This window comes from Cryptotermes secundus, unplaced genomic scaffold, assembly GCF_002891405.2.
Source record: "Cryptotermes secundus unplaced genomic scaffold, Csec_1.0 scaffold537, whole genome shotgun sequence".
Classification (NCBI taxonomy): Eukaryota; Metazoa; Arthropoda; class Insecta; order Blattodea; family Kalotermitidae; genus Cryptotermes; species Cryptotermes secundus.
The window spans coordinates 2755921-2776393 of NW_019740661.1; the positions used below are offsets into that span (position 1 = coordinate 2755921).

The window sequence follows — 20473 nt, forward strand, 5'->3', positions numbered from 1 at the left end:
TCAACTACCGGCGCTAATAAAGGGCTCGAAGGAGGGAACAAATCCACGGAAACGAACATGCGTTCGGAAAATAAGATAAGAACAAACAATTTCGTAGAAGAAAGCAGTCTTCTGGGATTTGGCACCGTGTATATGTGCTGTTAACCGACGTTTCGGAGGAACGTATCGCCTCCATCTTCAGGGTAGAAGAAAAAATATAAGAAATCTGCAAGTGAAGAGACTGTGCAGTCTGCTTTTACCGGTTCTCACGGTCTCTTCGCTTGCAGATTTCTTGTATTTTTTCTTCTACCCTGAAGATGGAGGCGATACGTTCCTCCGAAACGTCGGTTAACAGCACATATACACGGTGCCAAATCCCATAAGACTGCTTTCTTCATAGTCACCGCCGTGAAAGCCTCAAATCTTACACAATTTCGTAGAACATTTCTGACATGTTTGATGCCTAGGTTAATGTGGCCACATGAGCGACTTAAACTACATAAAGCAAGCAGACTAACCAACAACTGAAATTAACGAATTTCGAAATGATGTACATGAAATAAGTATTTTTCAAATCATTAATTTTCTCGTGTTACTGCCTATGAACTTCCTTGGAGAGCAGCATTTTATAAACCCCTAATTGCTTTAACAGCGTGATTACTGCTTAAGTTTTAGAAGGGTTAGAATAACGCAGTGACCCTGAAGTCGTGTAGGAACGAGGCAACTGTCAGAGACAGGAGCCGTCACCGCGCCGTACGAGCAGCATTCACTTCGAGTTTACAGAAGTACAAACGTATATGCGGGACTGACGCTGATCCGAAGCCTGGACAAGGCAACAGTTCTGCAGCAGAATGATTATAAACGCTGCGTGTCTTGCATTAAGATAACGTTACACTCGATCTCGTTTCCTATGCAGAATGGAATAATATCAGCAAAAGACAACGTTTCCATTGTACTACACTTATAAAACTTTCTAGTTTGTTCCCTCAGCTCTGCTACCTTACAGATTTGTATTTGGGTGGGTGTACCATAACAAATTCAATCACACATGGAAATGCTTCTGTGAAACTGTGCACCATCACCAACATGTGCGTCTGTAATGGTTGTGTGGCACATTAGAATTAAATGATATTGATGCACTCTACCGCGAGAAAGGCAAAAATAAATCCATCTCTCTTACAAGCAGAGGTTACGGAGAGATCGGTATCCGTATGCTTGCGGAAAGTTTGGTGCTCTTGGCACGAATTCTCGATACTCGTAATAATTTTAAAACATTCATAATACATAATAATTCCTCAACTGTTCGCTATAATTCTATGTACCAAATCCCTGCTCAGCTTCTGGGAGTATAGGTGTAGAGGTTTCTTTAGCTGAGGAAATCAGTAAAAAAACGCAATATTTCATGAGAAAATCGCTCATTATTCTTCCGGTATTTTTGTGAGACAACGTGTGCTAGAATCACGTATTGAGAAGTGTCTTGATGTGAGAACACAAAGTGTAAATCCGTTCCGTAATCCATTTATTTAAATTGATATCTTCTATTCAGCGGCTTTGTGAGATACCCACTACAAATTACTAGCTTCTCCTAGTTGCCCACCAGCCATATATAATTGCAGGTTTCTAGCTTACACCATCACATATTTAGAACAAGAATGAACTTCGAAACTCGAATTAATTTCGGTATAATAAGTACTGACACTACATACCGCATATCATTAGTCAACATAACGTCTCAACAGTAACCACTAACTTTTACACTAGCACGCGGGACTTCCCCTGGGCATCAAATGAGGATTCTTGTGAACAACGTAATACGTTAACCTACCTAAAAAGACTAATCCAATAAAGACTGCTCACATAATCTGAATATAATATATCCTGCCAGGTTTTCTTTTGTAAATGACAAGCAATCAATGTTAATGTATCTGTTGAATTACATATCAATCACAAGAACGAAAACTGTAGTGAGAATTCCACCTTTGGAAACAAGGAAATACCATACATATCAGATTGTTCCTATCAGTTTTATCGAGATCAATGTTCAGAAACCATATTAGTTGACATTCGGATTATTAGGACTGTAATAACTAGAGCGACGTTGTAGAATCAATACTTCCACATCTGTTCCCTTTGAGGTAACTAACTTATCGTTATTTTGTAATGTGAAAAGGAAGGTTTAAAGTAGGACTTTCCACTTTAGTGCTGCTACTTCTGTGAACGGCTGAAAATATATTTAAACTTTTCCAATCACAATAGACGGACTGCGTCCTGAAGTAATATGTATGAAGAAATAAATGCAATCGAACGGCTGCAAGAATATTTGTGACATCCGCTATAATTGGGGGAAAGATTACCATGTACCATATGTGTATATTAGAAAAAAAATATTGTAAGGCCTATGAAGTTCACAGAATTACATTTTAAGCATTAGCGTAATTCACAAAATGATCCGCTCCTGCCAGACAAAAGAAAAAAGTATTCAAAATTATGAGCTGCTAGGCAGGCCCTGGCTCAGTTTTGTCTCTTAAAGCTGATAAGCTGAGATTACCAAATTGGTAATGTCTTTCTTAACATTCGCAATGAAGGAATGGCAAATCTTGCACTATCCTCATTTTAAATAATGCAGGAAGAGCAGAGTCTACCTAATAAGCACCCTACAATGGGTGGTCTCTTACTGCTAGGGACACCGCTTTGGGGCCCTGTGAGCTGGGAAAAGAGGCGAAAGTCGCGGGTAATCGTAGGCTGTCGGGAAGAATTAGCAGTACCCCAATCAGAGATGCTTGTTCATCAAAGAGAGTTACTTGTCAGGTTATGGTTGTGTACAAAACCGGCCACAACAATGGCAAGAAATTTTCTCTCTGTTGCTTGTAGCGTGCATATCGACTGTTGTGAGTGGGCGTGTTTACGTACAGGCGCTGGTACTGAACATTCCTTGCAGGGCCGCAACGCCTAGTCCCGCACAGCATAATTATTGCAGAGGTCTGCGGGAGTCGTCACTCATACGGAATGCAAAATGTCGTCTTGTGATAACGTGTTTACATATAGATGAATATCCTTGTTCTAAATGTTTTACACAGTCCTTCCTTGTTGCTAAGCGACAATGCTTTCTATAAAAACTATAGTATCACACATACATATGTTAGATGTCACTGGTCATGTTGAAGAGGCAATATGAACCACGAATTTTCGTTATGATCGTTAAAATATACCATAAATGTTTAATTATAACCCAACTCTATCTGTTGAAAAAAAAAAGGAAAACATCGCAATGCTCTATGGACAAGGGTGGGTGTCGCGTTACTATATGAATTGCAATTCAGTGTAGTAGACATTCACTACTTTAAAATCAATCGTGTTGCGATAGAAATAAAAAAAAAAAAGCATATAATATATATATATATGAAATAAGTAATTGTGTTTTGATAACTTTATCTTGCCTGTGTATTTTGGAAGCGGGTAGAAGCACTACTGCACTTTATGAAGGCAGTAAAGAACCATATATTAAACATATCCCTTGTTCCGGAACGCCTGGACTTTCCGTAGACATCCAGCAAGTTCATAAGAATAACTATTGCGTAATATTTTTCTAAGAACTCTATACACGTGTCGGGTCGTTGTCTAGAATGTCTGCGGAAAGGGCGTTACCAGACAAAACACAACTTTTTTACATTTTGTGACATTACTATTATTATCATTATTATTATAGGTATATATGCACATATAAAGGTCAGTGTTATTTGTCCATATCTATGAAGTATCTTTATATACATACAAATGCTTGGTGTCCCTGTCTCTTTCACTACAAGGTACAAAATGTTCTAACTTTACTAATTGTAAGAGATTATGATGTTGCATTTCTGTATGTGGTGTAAACTTAGTCAAATAAAACATACAATTAACAGACCTTTAAAATCTACCGAGTTTCGTATTTGTAGTAGTTCATAAGGTTTAGTGTGTATGCATAACCTCTCATGATATACCGTATTTACGCATGTATAGGCCGCGTGCGTGTATAGGCCGCAGCACAATTTTCAGACAGAAATTATAGAAAAAATAATTTTCTTGGAATATTATTTCAGGAGTATTACACCCTGTATTACTAATTATGAATATAATTTTTTTTAAATGAAGTGTGATTTCGAATGTTTCGAATATAAGCCGCACCCCAGTTTTCCTCTTGAATTTTTGGCAAAAAATGTGCGGCCTATACATGCGTAAATACGGTATATAGCTCTACAGCCCTTTGGCCGCTTTTTTACTTTCTTAATCCTATACACAGTCGGTAGGACTCCTTGGACGGGGGATCAGCCCGTCGCAAGGCCGTTACCTACACACACAATAAACTCATAGACATCCGTGCCTGGAGAGGGATTAGAACGCACGATCCCAGTGCTCAAGCGGGATAGGGCGGCTCCTGCCACTGTGATCGGCCTCACGATATTCAGACTAGAGCAAAACGAGGGCGGACAGGCGAAGAGTATAATGATCGAGCTAAATGGTGAGCGGCGATCCAAAACTTCCGGGCCCTTGTCACCAATATGGCGTGTCCTCACTGTGTGGACAGAGTAGACCGACCGCCTCCAGATATAAAGAAGAGCTCTAAACATACTGAATGAGCGGCAGCGGATAACTAACAAGGGGCTATCAGGCCTTAGTAGGTCATGAGGTTCTCACAGCGGTGGATATGAACAGTTCTACAATATACTATGGGATATAACGCCATGTGGTCTGTTGAAAGTCAACCGACGTTTCGGATGAACATGTCGCCTTTCTTCGACTCTAAATATGGAGGTGACATGTTCCTCCGAAACGTCAGCTGACTTTCAACGGAATATATGGCGTTATATACCAGAAAATATAACTCTTTATTAGGCCCCTACCATAAAAATGATACTGTCACGTGATAGTGAGGCTATAGACGGGGTTTGGATTAATAATCGGATTTGCTGAACTTTCTACACTTTACAAATCACACAAAGACTAATGTTCTCAGTCACGGTCTTCACGTCGCTGCTTGGTAACATCTCCCAGTGGGGGACGTTCCCCTTCTTCCGGGTTCTCGAACTGTCCCTGGCCTCAGCTACCAGCTGCCAACTCTAATTGACTGCCTGCAGACTCTCTCTCTCTCTCTCTCTCGCCTCGGACACTACTAGAGATGACTGCTAATGTCAGAGTCAGAGTTACTTTAAGACTGGCGGTTTGCCGCCAATCATTTCGTCTTAGCGCCAACCCCTTGAGGGTTACCACCAGAAATATTTTTCAACTGAACTCCTGTGGTCACAGTCCTTTAGTAACATCCTCTCTGACGAATGGATGGGGTTGTCTTCATTAATGGGCTTCGCCTTTTATAAGCGTACGTATCGCACTTACAGTCAGAGTTCAGAGGCAGAGTTACTTTACGACTGGCGGTTTACAGACAATCAGTTCGCCTTGGCGACAAGCCCCTTGAGACTCACGACCAGTAATTATATTTTCCATCTGAACACTTGCGGCTATAGACCTTACGTAACATCCTCTCTGACGAGAGGTCGGGTCTGTCGTTTACAATTGCTGCTGTTCCTTGCCAGCTCAGTCATTCTTAGGTCCGAATCCAGCGGGACTGATGACATTTTAGTGATTCGAGACTCCCTCAACCTAGAGGGCCAGGTTCCCATATTTATATCCCACAGGAACAGGGTAGCCCGGTTATACCCCCAGGCACTCGGTCCCCTTTTCGTCGCCAGCAGATATGCCACAGAATCTTTCGGAACGTCACAAAGAGCTGTGGACCTATATTATTATTATCATAAATATAATTTCAATCAATCACAATTTTTAAATAAGGTGACGTGATGTGCCAGGATCTGTGTACATCCCTAGAACAACCCTTAATGAAACCCTGTAGCCTAATGCCTGCGGTTTGAAAAACAGATGACGAACCTGAGTGGATTCGTTCGCCGTAGTAGCTCTATAGACATGTTATTAGGTACAGACACGTCTATGATATACCGCAGTGATGATAATATCCACAAATTTAATCAGTGCAGGGGTCTCCATACTCAGATAACAATGTGACGCGTGCATCTGTGGTCGTACTGGATGCACAATGTAGGTATGCAGTAATTTTGGCTCAGTCAAATAAGATGGTACGTCATCCATTCCAATACGATACTGAGAACCAGAATCACTGGACGATCTTTACGTTAAATTTATCACGTGCAACACCGTCAGTGAAAGAGTGTAACAAGATACAGAAGTCAGAAACCGCGACAATTAAAAATGAGAAATAAATCGGTCATTCCAAGACGTCAATAGTCACTAACTGGCTAATAAATTCCGCGCCTCGACCGTCTGTACGGTGTTCGTAACATCCCCGCTATTGGACCCAACTGCGGACCCAGTCCACATCGCCATACCCCACTACTTTTGAGATCCGTTTTAATATCGTCCTCCCATCTATGCTTATTTTTCCAAGTGGTCCCTTTCCTTCATGTTTTACGACTTAAAAATGTTATATGAATTTCTCACCTCCCTTGCGCGTGCCCCTTGCATTTCATCAACCTGCGCACCGATAAGCAGAAGACAAAATATGGCCGCATGATGTGTGTTGACAACGTAAATCAATGTTTACGCACGCTGTTTCTTGTAGTTGGCCTGTCTTCTCCATCCGAACTCTCATAAAATCATTAGCCAAATCCAGTAATATAGGAAAGTACTTTAAATTCTCATAGAGAACAGAAAGTTATTACATGGAACTCATATAATCCCGTATAAAATGTGATTTAAGGATTAGGCACGGCATAACCTACTTTAATTCCCAAGTTCATGGTCCGAATACTTGAACAAGATTAACTTTTTTTTTTAATTCGAAACAAGGCATATGATTGTACTTGATGCGAATATAAGTATTATGTAAAACTGCTACATATTACCTCATGTGGGAGGACAAGTATGCAATTATAGAAGGACAGATGGCAGGAGAGTTGTAACACTAAATTAATAATCAAAGTGAGATGAATGGATAAGATAGGAGATTGTGATACACTAATGGCTAAACGTATCAAATAATACTGTTATCGGATGTGGGAAACATTCTGTTGCCAGCGAGACACATAATATGAAAGTTTACATCAGTGTCTTTTGTGCAGTGAGAAGGGTGGGACTATGCTGCTTAACAGACCACACAGTGCCGGGCAGCAGAGAGTGGAACAACTGGGCGCGTGGATACTCTTCCAATAATATTCACTTCCGACGCTGAGACGTGATAACAGTTTTCATAGATGCGTAAAAATCAAGAAGGTGGAAGAACTGCCGACAATAAGAAGGAAAAACCAACTCAATACGTGAGGTGAGATGCCAGTGTAAAGGAATTCGTCCCGAACTTTGCGGTCGGATGGTTCTTACTGGGCAGGTCCCGGGCTAAAATCTTTGTCTAGAAACCGGCTACATTAACTGAAGTTTTTTTTCTTATTTCCGTTACTCTTTTCAGGGAAATTCCGGGATAATATCTCAAGTCTTCCTTGTATATTACTTCCAAAGCGCTCCGTAGTTGTCTACAATTTGAAGCTATATAATCTCAGCCATTGAAGGTGCTAGTAGTTACTATAGGATTCTGACGATGGTGTATAACACACAGAGATATTGGGTTTTCGCACTTTATCCATCGTCCTGGTTTTTAAGATAACTAAGAAAAACAGTGGACCAGTGACTGAGGCTAGCTCTTTCTAAGGGACCAAACAGAATAGGTGTTTTCCCTCACCTGAGGAAGGAAACAGATCCAATTTCCGAAACGTTGTGTTTTTCTTAGTTATCTTAAAAACCAGGACGATGGATAAAGTCCGAAAACCCAATATCTCAGTGGATTGAAGGTGCTGTTAAACAGACTATACATAAAATACAGAAGAAAACCAGAACAGAGAATATAAGCACAGAAATTTGGGAATGACTGTAACAAGTCAAAATCACATTCACGAAGAAGCTGTGGTATCGGATTAAATTCGCGGAATGTTTGCAGTGCATAGTATCTAATCATTCATTCTTTCATCTATAACTGTACTATAAAATAAAATAGGCCATTTTCACTATTATTTTAAATATAGGTTATTATTTAATATTTTAACTGAAGAGACCACCTGCGAGACCTAGGCGTGTGTGGGCGAATTCTGTTAGACGGGATGAGAAATAGGATCTGAAGGTGTAGTGTATTCAGCTGCCTCGCGACGGGCTCTTGCGAACATGTTAATGAGCCTCAAGATTCCATAAAATGCAGAAAATTTCTTGTCTATCTGAGTAATTATAAGTTCCTGAAGAAGCACCGTGCTCCAAGAAGTTATTATTCAGTCTGCGTGTCTGTATGTGCATCCCTTATACTGTTGCAAGGCAACGGCTCGGGCTAAGTGTACCCCATTTTCGGTGCTAGGCAACGGCTCGGCAAATATGTTTTCACGGCAATAAATACGGGCATCAAAAGAATTGTTGAGGTGTCATTTCATATGCCGTCCGTGTCTTAACAAGAGCCCCAGTTCGTTGACACAGTGTACAGCCAAGTTTATTATTTCGGTAATTTAGCTAATTGCACTTAACATGAAAGTTAATTCTTTGATCGACAGTTCAGCAGCATTGTCAGTCATCTGTGCTCTCGAATACGGGCACTGTCAGGAATAAAACCAGCCTCTGGCACAGTCTCTCTAGTCAACTCTTCGCTCACTACCTCGCTTGTTATTAATTTCTTAACTGTGGAACGTGAAAAGAAACTCGTAATTGTCTCCATACTTCAGCACTCAATGCAGTGCTTTTAAATACACGTTCACTCACAATCACATCACTACTTTACAGCACGGACAACTAAATATAACTGCTGCTTAGCGATTTACCGGCGAAATATGGCCACTGTAAGGAGAGAATAACTCTCCACTGTGCAGGTAGGTAGAGTTCAGAAAACCAGAAATACAATAAATCGATCAAGCAGGTATAAAATGGATCCAAAACATAGCAAGGGTAATTCTAGAAATAATGCAAGCAGCAACTCTGAGTTAAAGGTAAACCAAGAATATGGAAAAACATTTTTCTTTATATTAAATTTTATTTTGTGTGGTAATGATTTTGTTTGGTAAGTAGCAACATACCAATGCATCACATAATGCTTCTCGGTACGGTGAATATACGAAATTGCTTCTTATTTTTAGCCGCACTGTGCAAGTCTCTAATTTGAATTTTTTAAGGTAAATGATCTTCGATAACAGCATATCTCGCAACATCTTCAACCCAAATTGTCATCATCATCATCATGGGAATCATCTCGAACATCGGATATAAATGCCAGCTCAACTAGAATGTCTTCTTATAAGTAATAACTCATAAATATTATTTAAAAAATAAAATACGCTATATAAGAACAAAACAAGAAGGTAAATAAAAGAGGGGTGAATCTGAAACAGCCGCCTCAAGTTCTTGGGTTTCAATGTGTAAACATTAATATTCCGTTAGCCGTGAATTGTTGAACAAAACTGTTGCTGCCACTCAATTCAGCACCATTTCTTCTATAACAAGCAGCGATTTTCAAAGTGAGGCATGAAAGAGTAAGATGTAGAAAAAGGGAGCATGGAAGTTTAACCGCTGGCACATACTCTCTTACACTGCGCTTAGAATTTATTGAATTGCCACCAGTCATATTCAGAATGGAAGATAAATTTCTGCCGAACACGGGACTTCTATAGGCGACAGTAGTAGACCCTCCCGCCCAACATTCATTTCATGTCACCATCAACAAAGGCACCAATACCCCACACCATTGCGGACCGTTAAAAAAAGCACTATGCAGATATATAAACACACACATAGATAGATAAAAAAATAGACGGATTGACGGAAGGACGGACGGATAGATAGGTAGGTAGGTATGTAGATGGATAGGCAGACAGATGGACAGAGAGATAGGTAGGTAGGTAGATGGGTAGACAGACAGATGAACAGATAGATTTTTTTCTCTAATAATAATTTATTTGGCAATAACAATAATAACAGTAATAATTAACAATTAACAATGGCTTATATTAATTATAATATGACATATATATGGAGGCTTATGTTTGTTTTTGCATGTTGATGTTTAGAGGTTGTTCACTATGATCCGTCCGTCCGTGATTCTGCCAGGATGTCGTTGTGTAACCAGCAGTTTTTGAAGGTTTTCACGTCGTTTCTCCAGATACTGTCGTGCATTTCCAGTTGCAGACGGAAATGTAGTCTCAGTAGGAACATGCGGTGATAGTTGGCTGTTTGGTGATTGGTGCTGTTTGCTGTCGCTGCTATGAATGTCTTGTAGATTGTGGATTTGGCCAGGACTATCAGGTAGTTTGCAAGTGGTATGGTATGGGTGGTATGGAGTGAAGGGTAGCCATAAAGGATGTGTTTCTTCTGTAGTGTGTGGGGTCCTAGTAGTTTATGAAGTGTTTTTAAGAGTTTGTTATAGAAGTCTATGGCATGGGGGCATTCTAGAAACACGTGTTCAGTTGTCCCTGAGGTGCCAGGGCACCAAGGACAGTTCGGTGTATCTCTTTTCTTCCAGCGGTGGAGTTGCTGGGGCGTAGGTAGGTAGACGGATACACAGACAGACAAATAGATAGATGGATAGACAGACGGGAAAATAAAGTATCTGAAAAATATGTGGCGGATTATTCTAAACGACTACACCTGTTCGTTAATCAAATGTATCAAATGTGCCACTTGATGTCTTTTTTTTTTTTTTTTCTACGTGAATACAGTCCAAATCCTAAAAATCTATTTCTCTAAGATGTGAGAGTCTCGCGGTGGTGAATATGGATATTGTAGTCTTTTGGGTTATGACATCGTATGGTCTGTTTCAACGTTTCAGCGGAACATACCGCCCCCATCTTCAGGTCCTTCGCCCCTGGTATGTATGTACCAGCGTTGCGGCGGAATACACTGCTCACAACTTCCGGATTTTCAACTCTGGAAGGTGGCTAACAACGTTTCGGTGAAACATATTGTTTACATCTTCAGAATCTAAAACTCTAGAGACGGCGGCAATATGTCCTTCCGAAACGCTGGTAACCACCTACCAGACTATACAATGCCGTAACCCAGACGAATTTTCCTGAATCAAATTCGAAATTACCTCCTTTTTTTGTTGCTAGTGGGGTTGGACTAAGTCCCTTGTACTGCGGCCATTTCTGGCCTATTGTACCAGCCCCAGATGATAGGTGAGGGTGATTATGGAGCAATTGGTGGATGAAGATTGGCAGGGGAAACCGAAGTACTCGGAGAAAACCTGCCCCAGCGCCACTTTGTCCACCACAAATCCCACTTGACCAGACCCGGGATCGAACCCGGGCCGCCGCGGTGGGAAGCCAGCGACTAACCGCTTGAGCTATGGCGCGGCCTAATCAGCCTCCTATCTATGCGTCAATGGAAGGAACTGCCTGGGTGATACCCAAGAGGTCTCTACGCTTCAGGTTTCTCCAACAGATACCTATATTCACGTTGTCCCTTATCTATTCGTACTACTTGTCCCACCTATCCCATTGTCTTCGATGGCCACAGAGGCAGCACTGTGTTGACTACAGATGTGCTACTGACATCCGTATTAGAGCCTGCACATCTGTACGCATGACTGAAGTGTATCTCCGGAAATGCAGACATATTTCAATGCATTACTTCCATTCAAGTCACTTCGCACTTACTTTTAGTAAGGTTCGGGTTTCTAAAAGCAGAACACCTTCCACATACAAAAAACTTTATGGCTATTGCGTTTAAGCTTACCTTTATAATACGCCATTAGGGAAGTCCGAGTATATCAAGAGGAGTAACATTTTTTTAATTCGCATAGTGGGGGGTTGAGTCCAGCTGGGTCCACTCCGCACGGCGGCCACTGATTGGCATATTGTACCTGGCCCGAGTGATTATGATGATGGAGGATTCGGTGGAATGAAAATTGGCAGAGGAAACCGAAGTACTCGGAGAAAACCCGCCCGAGCGCCACTTTGTCCACAACAAATCCCACTTGACCAGACCTGGGTTTGAACTCGGGCCGCTGCGGTGGGAAGCCAGCGAATAGTGGAACAAAATAACTTCTCTCTAGTTTCGTTCTCAGGGAACTAATTTGTGAGGATATACCTGACTTATAATAGTGTCTAACGGTGGATATTCGCATGAGTTGCTGGACCTTCGGGTTGTACTATCAGAGAATTCGTTAAGTTCCACCCGCTTAGGTGATACAACGCCTACTGACACACGACACGACGGTTGTGACGGATGTGGATGAAACAATCCGTAATCAGCAAAGTCAGTTTCCTAGCCTTCGAGCCGGAAATACAAATAATACTGAAAGCAAAGCGCTACCCACTACTACAGAAGTTGTGATCATGTACGAGCCGGGAGAACTCAGGCGGTAAGCAATCCTTCTCTTCTCCAGTGTCCAGACAGGCTCTGGGGCCCACCCAAACTCACATCCGACGGATGCCGGGGGTAAAGCAACCGGCCGTAAAGCTAACCACTCACCTACAGCTAATGCCGAGGTCATGAATGATGAAACCATACATCCGCTACCCCAAACGTCGTCACACGGTGGTGATTAATTAATCAATTCATTCATTCACTCATGGAGTTGAGCCCTTCTTGAGAAGCCGCCAATTGTGCAGCTACTCAAGAATTTCCCAGCATTTTATGGAACCCGAAGGTTCATACCGTGCTCACAAGAGCCGTCCACTGGTCCCTATCCTGAGCCAAATCGATCCAGTCCATAACATCCCATCCAATCTCTCTAAGATTCATATTAATATTGTCCACCCACCTACACCTTGGTCTTCCCAGTGGTCTCCTTCCTTCCGCTTTCCCACCAATATCCTATACGTTTCCTCTTTTTATCCATTCGTGCTATATGCCGTGTCCATCTCATCCTCCTTGAATTGATCATTCTAATTATACTTGGCGAAGAGTACAAATTATGAACCTTCTCATTATGCAGTTCTCTCCAGCCTACCATCACTTCATCTATCTTCGGTCCAAATATACTCTTCAGCGCCCTGTTCTCAAACACCCTCAGTTTATGTTCCTCCATTAGCGTCAGAGACCGAGTTTCACACCCATACAGAATCACAGGCAAAATTATCGTTCTGTATATTCTAAATTTATGTTAATTAATTAAGAACAGAGACAATTTTACGTTTCCTATGGGTACTTCAGCTACGTGAAGAGAACGATACCCCTGTTTACTGCTGATGGAAGAGTTCGTTATTGCCGCTCTGTAACACTGTGGTCTGTGTCCTGTTGCAGATGCCTTGCCGGCACTCACGGCGCGGTACTGGTGACAGTCTTGATTGTCGTGACATGCCTTCTCTTCACTGCGTCCGTCCTCGTCATCACGTCTGGACAATCCCAAAACGGGGAATGGCCAAATAAAGATACGTCAAATAACCGAAGCAATGAAACCCTTCGAATAATACGCAGCAAACAATCTTGCACTCTGAAGAGAAAAGAAATAACATGTTCCAATATTGGCGACAATACAGGTGAACTAGTCGCCGATTACATCAACAAGAACAGCTATGGTGTAAGTAAAGTATATGCCCATTGCTAGTTGCTTCGTTTGCCTGCAAGACAGAAAGTACGCACATTAAAATCACACTGCTGATAAAACTGACAAATATGTGATAATTGCTGTTCCTACAACTGTGAATGCTGATCACATTGGCCGCGCGGTCTAAGGCATGAACTGTCTTCGCTCGCTCGAATACCAGGATCGTGAGTTCGAATCCAACTCCAGGCATGGATGTCTGTGTGCGTTTGTTCTGTGTATGTGTTATCCTGTGTGTAGGTAGCGGCCTTAAGACAGGCTGATCCCCCGTCCAAGGAGTCCTATCGACTGAGTACTGGATTAAGAAACTGAAAAAAAGCGACCAAGGTCCTACAAAGGGGTGTAGAGCCATTGATGAATGAATCAACAACCGTGAATATGACGAGTGCTACATTCTGGGATGTTTGTCCAACTTCAGAATCGTACGTCCCTCCGAATTGTCGCTAAAATTATACCAAACTACATGGCTTCGCATCCAAGATAGCACTCTTCAAAACTGATACATTTAATTAATTTAATTAAGATGCTTAGGAGCCGGGGTAGCGTAGACGGTATAGCGACTGCCTGTGGGTTGGACTGAGGGGGTCAGAGTTTGAGTCCCGGTAGGGTCAAGAATCTCCTCCTCTCCAAATCGTTCAGACTGTCTCTGGGGTCCACCCAACCTCCTATCCAAAGGGTACCGGAGGTTCTTTCCCCGGNGGGGTAGAGTGGCTGGGGCGTGAAGCTGACCACTCACCTCCAACTAGTGTCGAAGTCAAGAAAATGTGGATTATAAATCCACTCCCCATTACGCTTTCATGGCGTAGTGCTTAATTTCGTTGAGTACAGGGAAAACTTTACCTTCTTCGCCTTTGACTAAGATCGTTATTTAACGACGCTTTGAGTGTTGCGATTTATACTGTCGGTGATAGAATAATTAATTAATATGGAACAGATTGTGGATTGGTAACTGGAAGGGTAAACCGAAGTACTAGGTCAGAACCTAACCCAGTCCCACGTAGTCCAGCACAAATCCCACATGACCTGAACTGAGATCCAAACTGGGCCGCCGTGGTGGGAAGCCGGTGACTAACGAGCTGAGCTATGGCACGACCATAAAGCTAATATAGAGGGCGGACATGAACAATATGACTCTTCTCACATTCACTCCTAGTTGGTTATGATTGCCTTTCTGGAGATACGAAATATATCCGGAAAGTAAAGATACAAAGTCCAAAAAAATATTTGTCAATCGTTTATTTTTGAGGATTCACTTGTAGCACCTTTACAACACAGCATTCCTTACTTTTCAACATAGTCACCATGGATCGCAATGCACTTACTGAGCCTGGGAACGAGTTATTTTATTCCAGCGTCACGTAAATCTCCCGCCTGATCTCGTGACCATTAAAAACAGTTCTCGAAACTTCTGGACACTGTTGATGAAGTTCATCGATGGGTAAACGTCTGTCAGCACGAATGTTTTAACAATTTTTTTGATTATTTCATCAGTGACAACGGATGGCCTTCCACTCCTTATTTCATCATGAACATCACTTCTTACCACTTAAAATTCACCACACCATTTTGCCACGTTCTGCCCGTTCATGACATCTTCGCCGTAAACAGAAACAAGTTGGCGATGAATTTCAGCAGCAGTTTCTCCTTTCGCGTGAAGAAATCGAATTACTGCACGAACCTCACATTTGGCGGGATTTGGAACCGACACGGCCATTTTAAACACACACTGCGAGCACAACGTTGCCGTGACTCTGGCCGGTGAACTCAGCCCTGTCATACGGTTCCTATCTCATATGGCAGCACTGGAAGAAAAATAATCCCTTGCATTTTTACTGGGCTTGTATCTTTACTTTCTGGATATCCCTCGTAATACTGTGACACGATTAAAAGGGCCGCTCAGGAGACAAAATGCATGACAGAACAACACAGATTCCTGATTCCTTACTGGAAGTGTGAAATGACTAAGTCAAAAGGACAAAATTCTCCTTAAGAAGCTAATAACTACTCGGCTTCTAGAGAATTTCCAGGGACTAGATGCATTATCGCGTTCGTAAGAGTCCGCCACTTGTCCCTATCCTGCACTACGTACATCATTCAGTTCACATCCCACCTCCCTATGTACATTTTAATATTATCCTCCCTTTCGCGGTTATTGCTAACCTAGGCTAGGATTTCAAAGAGATCTCTTTCCATGAGTTCTTCCGACTTTGTACAGATTTTTATCTCCCCCATGCGTGCTGCATCACCCGCCAATTTAATCATCCTACCATTGTTTTTCGTTTGCTCATTTTGACATAGACCAAGTTTTAAGCCCATGGGAAACAACAGGTAACATTATGGTTGCGTATGTTTTAAGCTTCAAGTTTTCAGGAAGTAGACAGAAAGACACAACATTATAAACTAAACGTTAACAAGCATTCCCAAAATAAATCTGCTTTGGTCTTCTTTGTGAATGCAATTCTGACCTTACTGTCATTTCCAATATTTGAACGTTGTCATATTTTCGGAGGGTTTTAGAGCTATCTTATATTACGATTTCGTCCTCAGATCTTGTGACAAGACATCAAAGTGTATGGTAAGCCAGGATATGACGCCATACTTAAGATTNTATGGCAGCACTGGAAGAAAAATAATCCCTTGCATTTTTACTGGGCTTGTATCTTTACTTTCTGGATATCCCTCGTAATACTGTGACACGATTAAAAGGGCCGCTCAGGAGACAAAATGCATGACAGAACAACACAGATTCCTGATTCCTTACTGGAAGTGTGAAATGACTAAGTCAAAAGGACAAAATTCTCCTTAAGAAGCTAATAACTACTCGGCTTCTAGAGAATTTCCAGGGACTAGATGCATTATCGCGTTCGTAAGAGTCCGCCACTTGTCCCTATCCTGCACTACGTACATCATTCAGTTCACATCCCACCTCCCTATGTACATTTTAATATTATCCTCCCTTTCGCGGTTATTGCTAACCTAGGCTAGGATTTCAAAGAGATCTCTTTCCATGAGTTCTTCCGACTTTGTACAGATTTTTATCTCCCCCATGCGTGCTGCATCACCCGCCAATTTAATCATCCTACCATTGTTTTTCGTTTGCTCATTTTGACATAGACCAAGTTTTAAGCCCATGGGAAACAACAGGTAACATTATGGTTGCGTATGTTTTAAGCTTCAAGTTTTCAGGAAGTAGACAGAAAGACACAACATTATAAACTAAACGTTAACAAGCATTCCCAAAATAAATCTGCTTTGGTCTTCTTTGTGAATGCAATTCTGACCTTACTGTCATTTCCAATATTTGAACGTTGTCATATTTTCGGAGGGTTTTAGAGCTATCTTATATTACGATTTCGTCCTCAGATCTTGTGACAAGACATCAAAGTGTATGGTAAGCCAGGATATGACGCCATACTTAAGATTTCACACGGCGGTACTTACGCATTAAGTGAACAAAGGTTGCCATAAATTGACATAATATTCTTTAAACCTTTGTTTGTTTATACAAGCAGCAAATAATTTTCTTAAACGAACATGAATACGCAAAAACAAGAATGCAGTGTAAGCATGTAAACCTTGCATTTTCCCTAGGTGCAAGGTGAAGACGTCAGCACGTACTGATTAACTCGCATGAACAGAATGTTACTGACCTGACAGGTGTCCACACAGCATGGTTGTATCGCAGTTTGTAAGATGATAGCGCATTCTGCGCAAAACAAACTATTAATGCTACAGCTTTTATCCAGCAATTCCTTGCATCTGAATCTAATCGCATCAATGCCCATTTTGCACAGAAATAATCATCATAAACATGGGTAGGTCCGTTGACACAACACAATATATATGATAAATTATATATTTTCATTAGCTACAGGTTTCGGCGGTAAACGCCATTTTCTACTATATTCTATATTCTATGCAATCATCATCATCATGAATATACATCTCTCTCCCATTTTCCGCGTTCCATTCATCGCTGAATGAACTTGATGTCCTCCATTTTTGCTGTTGTTGTACGCGTTTATTTTTCAGACGTTTCATTATTGCTGGTCAAGGACGATGAGATGGATAGGGCATGTAGCATGAATGGGAGCGAATAGGAATGCATATAGGATATCGGTGGTGTCATCTGTGAGCCGACTGTCTAATTAATGTGGGACCCTCAACGTCTCACAACTCTATGGGCCTTCACGGCCTGGTACAGGGACAGCTTTACTTTTTACTTTTTTACTAAAATTAAACTGGTTAAGTTCAGAAGTCGGCCATAGAACAAGTATTTGAAATAACTGACTTTACACGCCATTACAATATTTTGCCAGACAATGCGGTCTGTAAAGACTGCAACAATTTACTTACTGTAGAAATTCTGGAAGAAACAGATATACTGTAATTATATATATATATATATATTACTGTTGCTATATTGTTTATCTAGTTATATTAATTAAAAAATTGCGAAAGTTTCAAAGGAATTACTTAATGTTTTTATATATATTTAAATGCTGTAATTAATTCATTTATTTTATCACTTAATAGGTTTCATTTACAATCCAAAACGCAAATTATAATTAAGCATAGTCAGCACAGAAAATTATTCTCTTTTTTCTAAAAGCTAAAAATTGAGTTCCAAGCTCAAGCGGTTAGTCGCTGGCTTCCCACCGCGGGGGTCCGAGTTCGATCCCGGGTCTGGTCAAGTGGGATTTGTGGTGGACAAAGTGGCGCTGGGGCGGGTTTTCTCCGAGTACTTCGGTTTCCCCTGCCAACCTTTAATCCACCAAATTCTCCATCAACATAATCACCTGGAGGAGGGTACAATAGGCCAATCAGTGGCCGCCGGGCCGAGTGGACCCAGTTGGACTCCACCCCCACTAAGCGAAATTAAAAAAAATGTAAAGCATAAGCATAAAATCAGGAAGCTATAAAAACAGCAAAACAAAGATAATGAACAGAATATGATATCGCTGACATCGGCAGTGAGCGGCCTCCGTAGTCTAGGGGTAACGTTCCCACCTCGTGACTCAAGGTACGCGGGTTCAAACCCGGCGGAGGTCGTGGAATTTTTAAGGTCGGGAGGGACTTTAAGCCGTGGGTCCCGTGTCGTAGCTTTACGGCACGTAAAAGAACCTCATATCTCCAAAGGGACCTCTGAGCAAAATTCAGGACATTTCCCGCCCAACAGTAGTCTCTAACGCCTCTGGTAGATGGGGGAAGCATCGAGATACCGCTGAGCCAGTAGAGGCCGAACTCGCTGGCTGAGTCGGGACTGATGACACGCACCAGTACCGATAGGGAATAGAGACTGGTAGAATTTCACAGGGAGACGCACAATGGACCAATATCTGGTTTAAGTGCATTGGGGAAACCCACCCTCTCCAATAACAACAACATCGGCAGTGACCATGACACTGTCAAAGGAATTAAAACTGTCGTCGAAAAAGATACCCAGTTGTGTGACTAAAAGAAAATGTAGAAATTATAAACAAAATTGGGAAAAAGTTTCTGCCTATACTTCGATAAATCGTGCGGTAGAGTATTTTCCGAATATTGTAACCTATCATAAACAAGAAACAAAGAAACTCCGTAAGTGAACTATACTAACCGAGCAACCGCCGCTTGTCGGCAAAGTCAGTGCCAACTTTAGCGGATAGAGGGTGTCGCGTCTTTGAAATAGCTCCTAGATTATCCTCACGATGGTGAGTGGGCCAACAATCCTAACATGCTGCAAAAAAATCTGCATTTTCATCACCGTGCCCTGCATTAATTGCTGGAAGGCATGTGATAAAATCGGTAGTCAAAAAGCATAATAACCCCGAAAGGCATGCCTATAGCCTTCTCACGGCGAAAATATGTACTACACTAGGACTGGCTAAACCAAACTTGAAACATAAATATTTCTTCTTGGTGGCCGGCTAATAAACGAATATTAATTGTTAAATATTCGTATCATTCACAAAACTTTTAATTCCAGGTACCGTTTGGTTGGTCAGCACTGTTAAAACACACGCATGAGTCCAAATTTTGACATCGTCGACAATTCGTTGCGAATTCATTCCAAACATTTTCATGAAATGATGGAATACTGAATGACAAGATGCTGTATATTTGGAAATACATCATGTTCTCTTTGATCTCCAGGTCGCAATGAAATGTTACGAAGTTGTTTAAAAACGGCTATACTGAAATCTGATGTGTTGCGTCCCCAGTCCACTGCTTCCTGCCCTGTCCAGTACGGTTAAAGAATTCAACTGTGTCCTTCCCCTACCCTTTTACTGACAAAGTTCAAACACTAGTTAGTTAGTTATTAGAGAGGGTGGGTTTCCCCATGCACTTAGACCTGTAGTGGTCCATTGTGCTTCCCTCTATGATTTCTACCAGCCTCTATATCCTACCGGTATTGGTACTTACCATCAGTCCCGCCCAGCCAGCGAGACCGGCTCTACTGGCTGAGAAGTATCTATAATGCTTCCCCCATTTACCGGAGGTATTAGTGACTGCTGTTGGGCGGCAAACGTCCGCAATTTTGGCTCAGTGACCTTCTTTGGAGGTATGAGGTTCTTTTAGACCCACGGCTTAAAGTCCCTCCCGGAGGACTTGTTCCCTGAATTTTTCCGTCCTTAAAAATTCGACGACCCCCGCCGGGTGTTTGAACCCGCGTACTACGAGTCATGAGGTGGGAACGTTACCTCTAGACTACGGAGGCCGTTAAGTTCAAACACTAAGTTATCACTCCTACTTTATTTCTGAACCGGTACAGATTTGCTCGTATTTGTTTTAATTGTAGCGTTAGTTTCAAATTGAAAGCGGTACCGGCTGATAACGCGTAAAGAGAGTGCGAGCCTGTTTATACGCTCCGCTTAATAGTGGATAAAGGCAAAGTTGACCTTGTGCTTAACCACTTAAGCACTACGCCATGAAGACGTATGG

General features: G+C 41.7%; 1 protein-coding gene across 3 annotated transcripts in view; it reads right to left on the bottom strand.

The window, feature by feature from the left end:
• The window catches only part of LOC111872507 (tectonic-2-like), a 600257-nt gene that overhangs the window by 213276 nt on the left and 366508 nt on the right, over positions 1-20473 (bottom strand). The window lies entirely within an intron of this gene.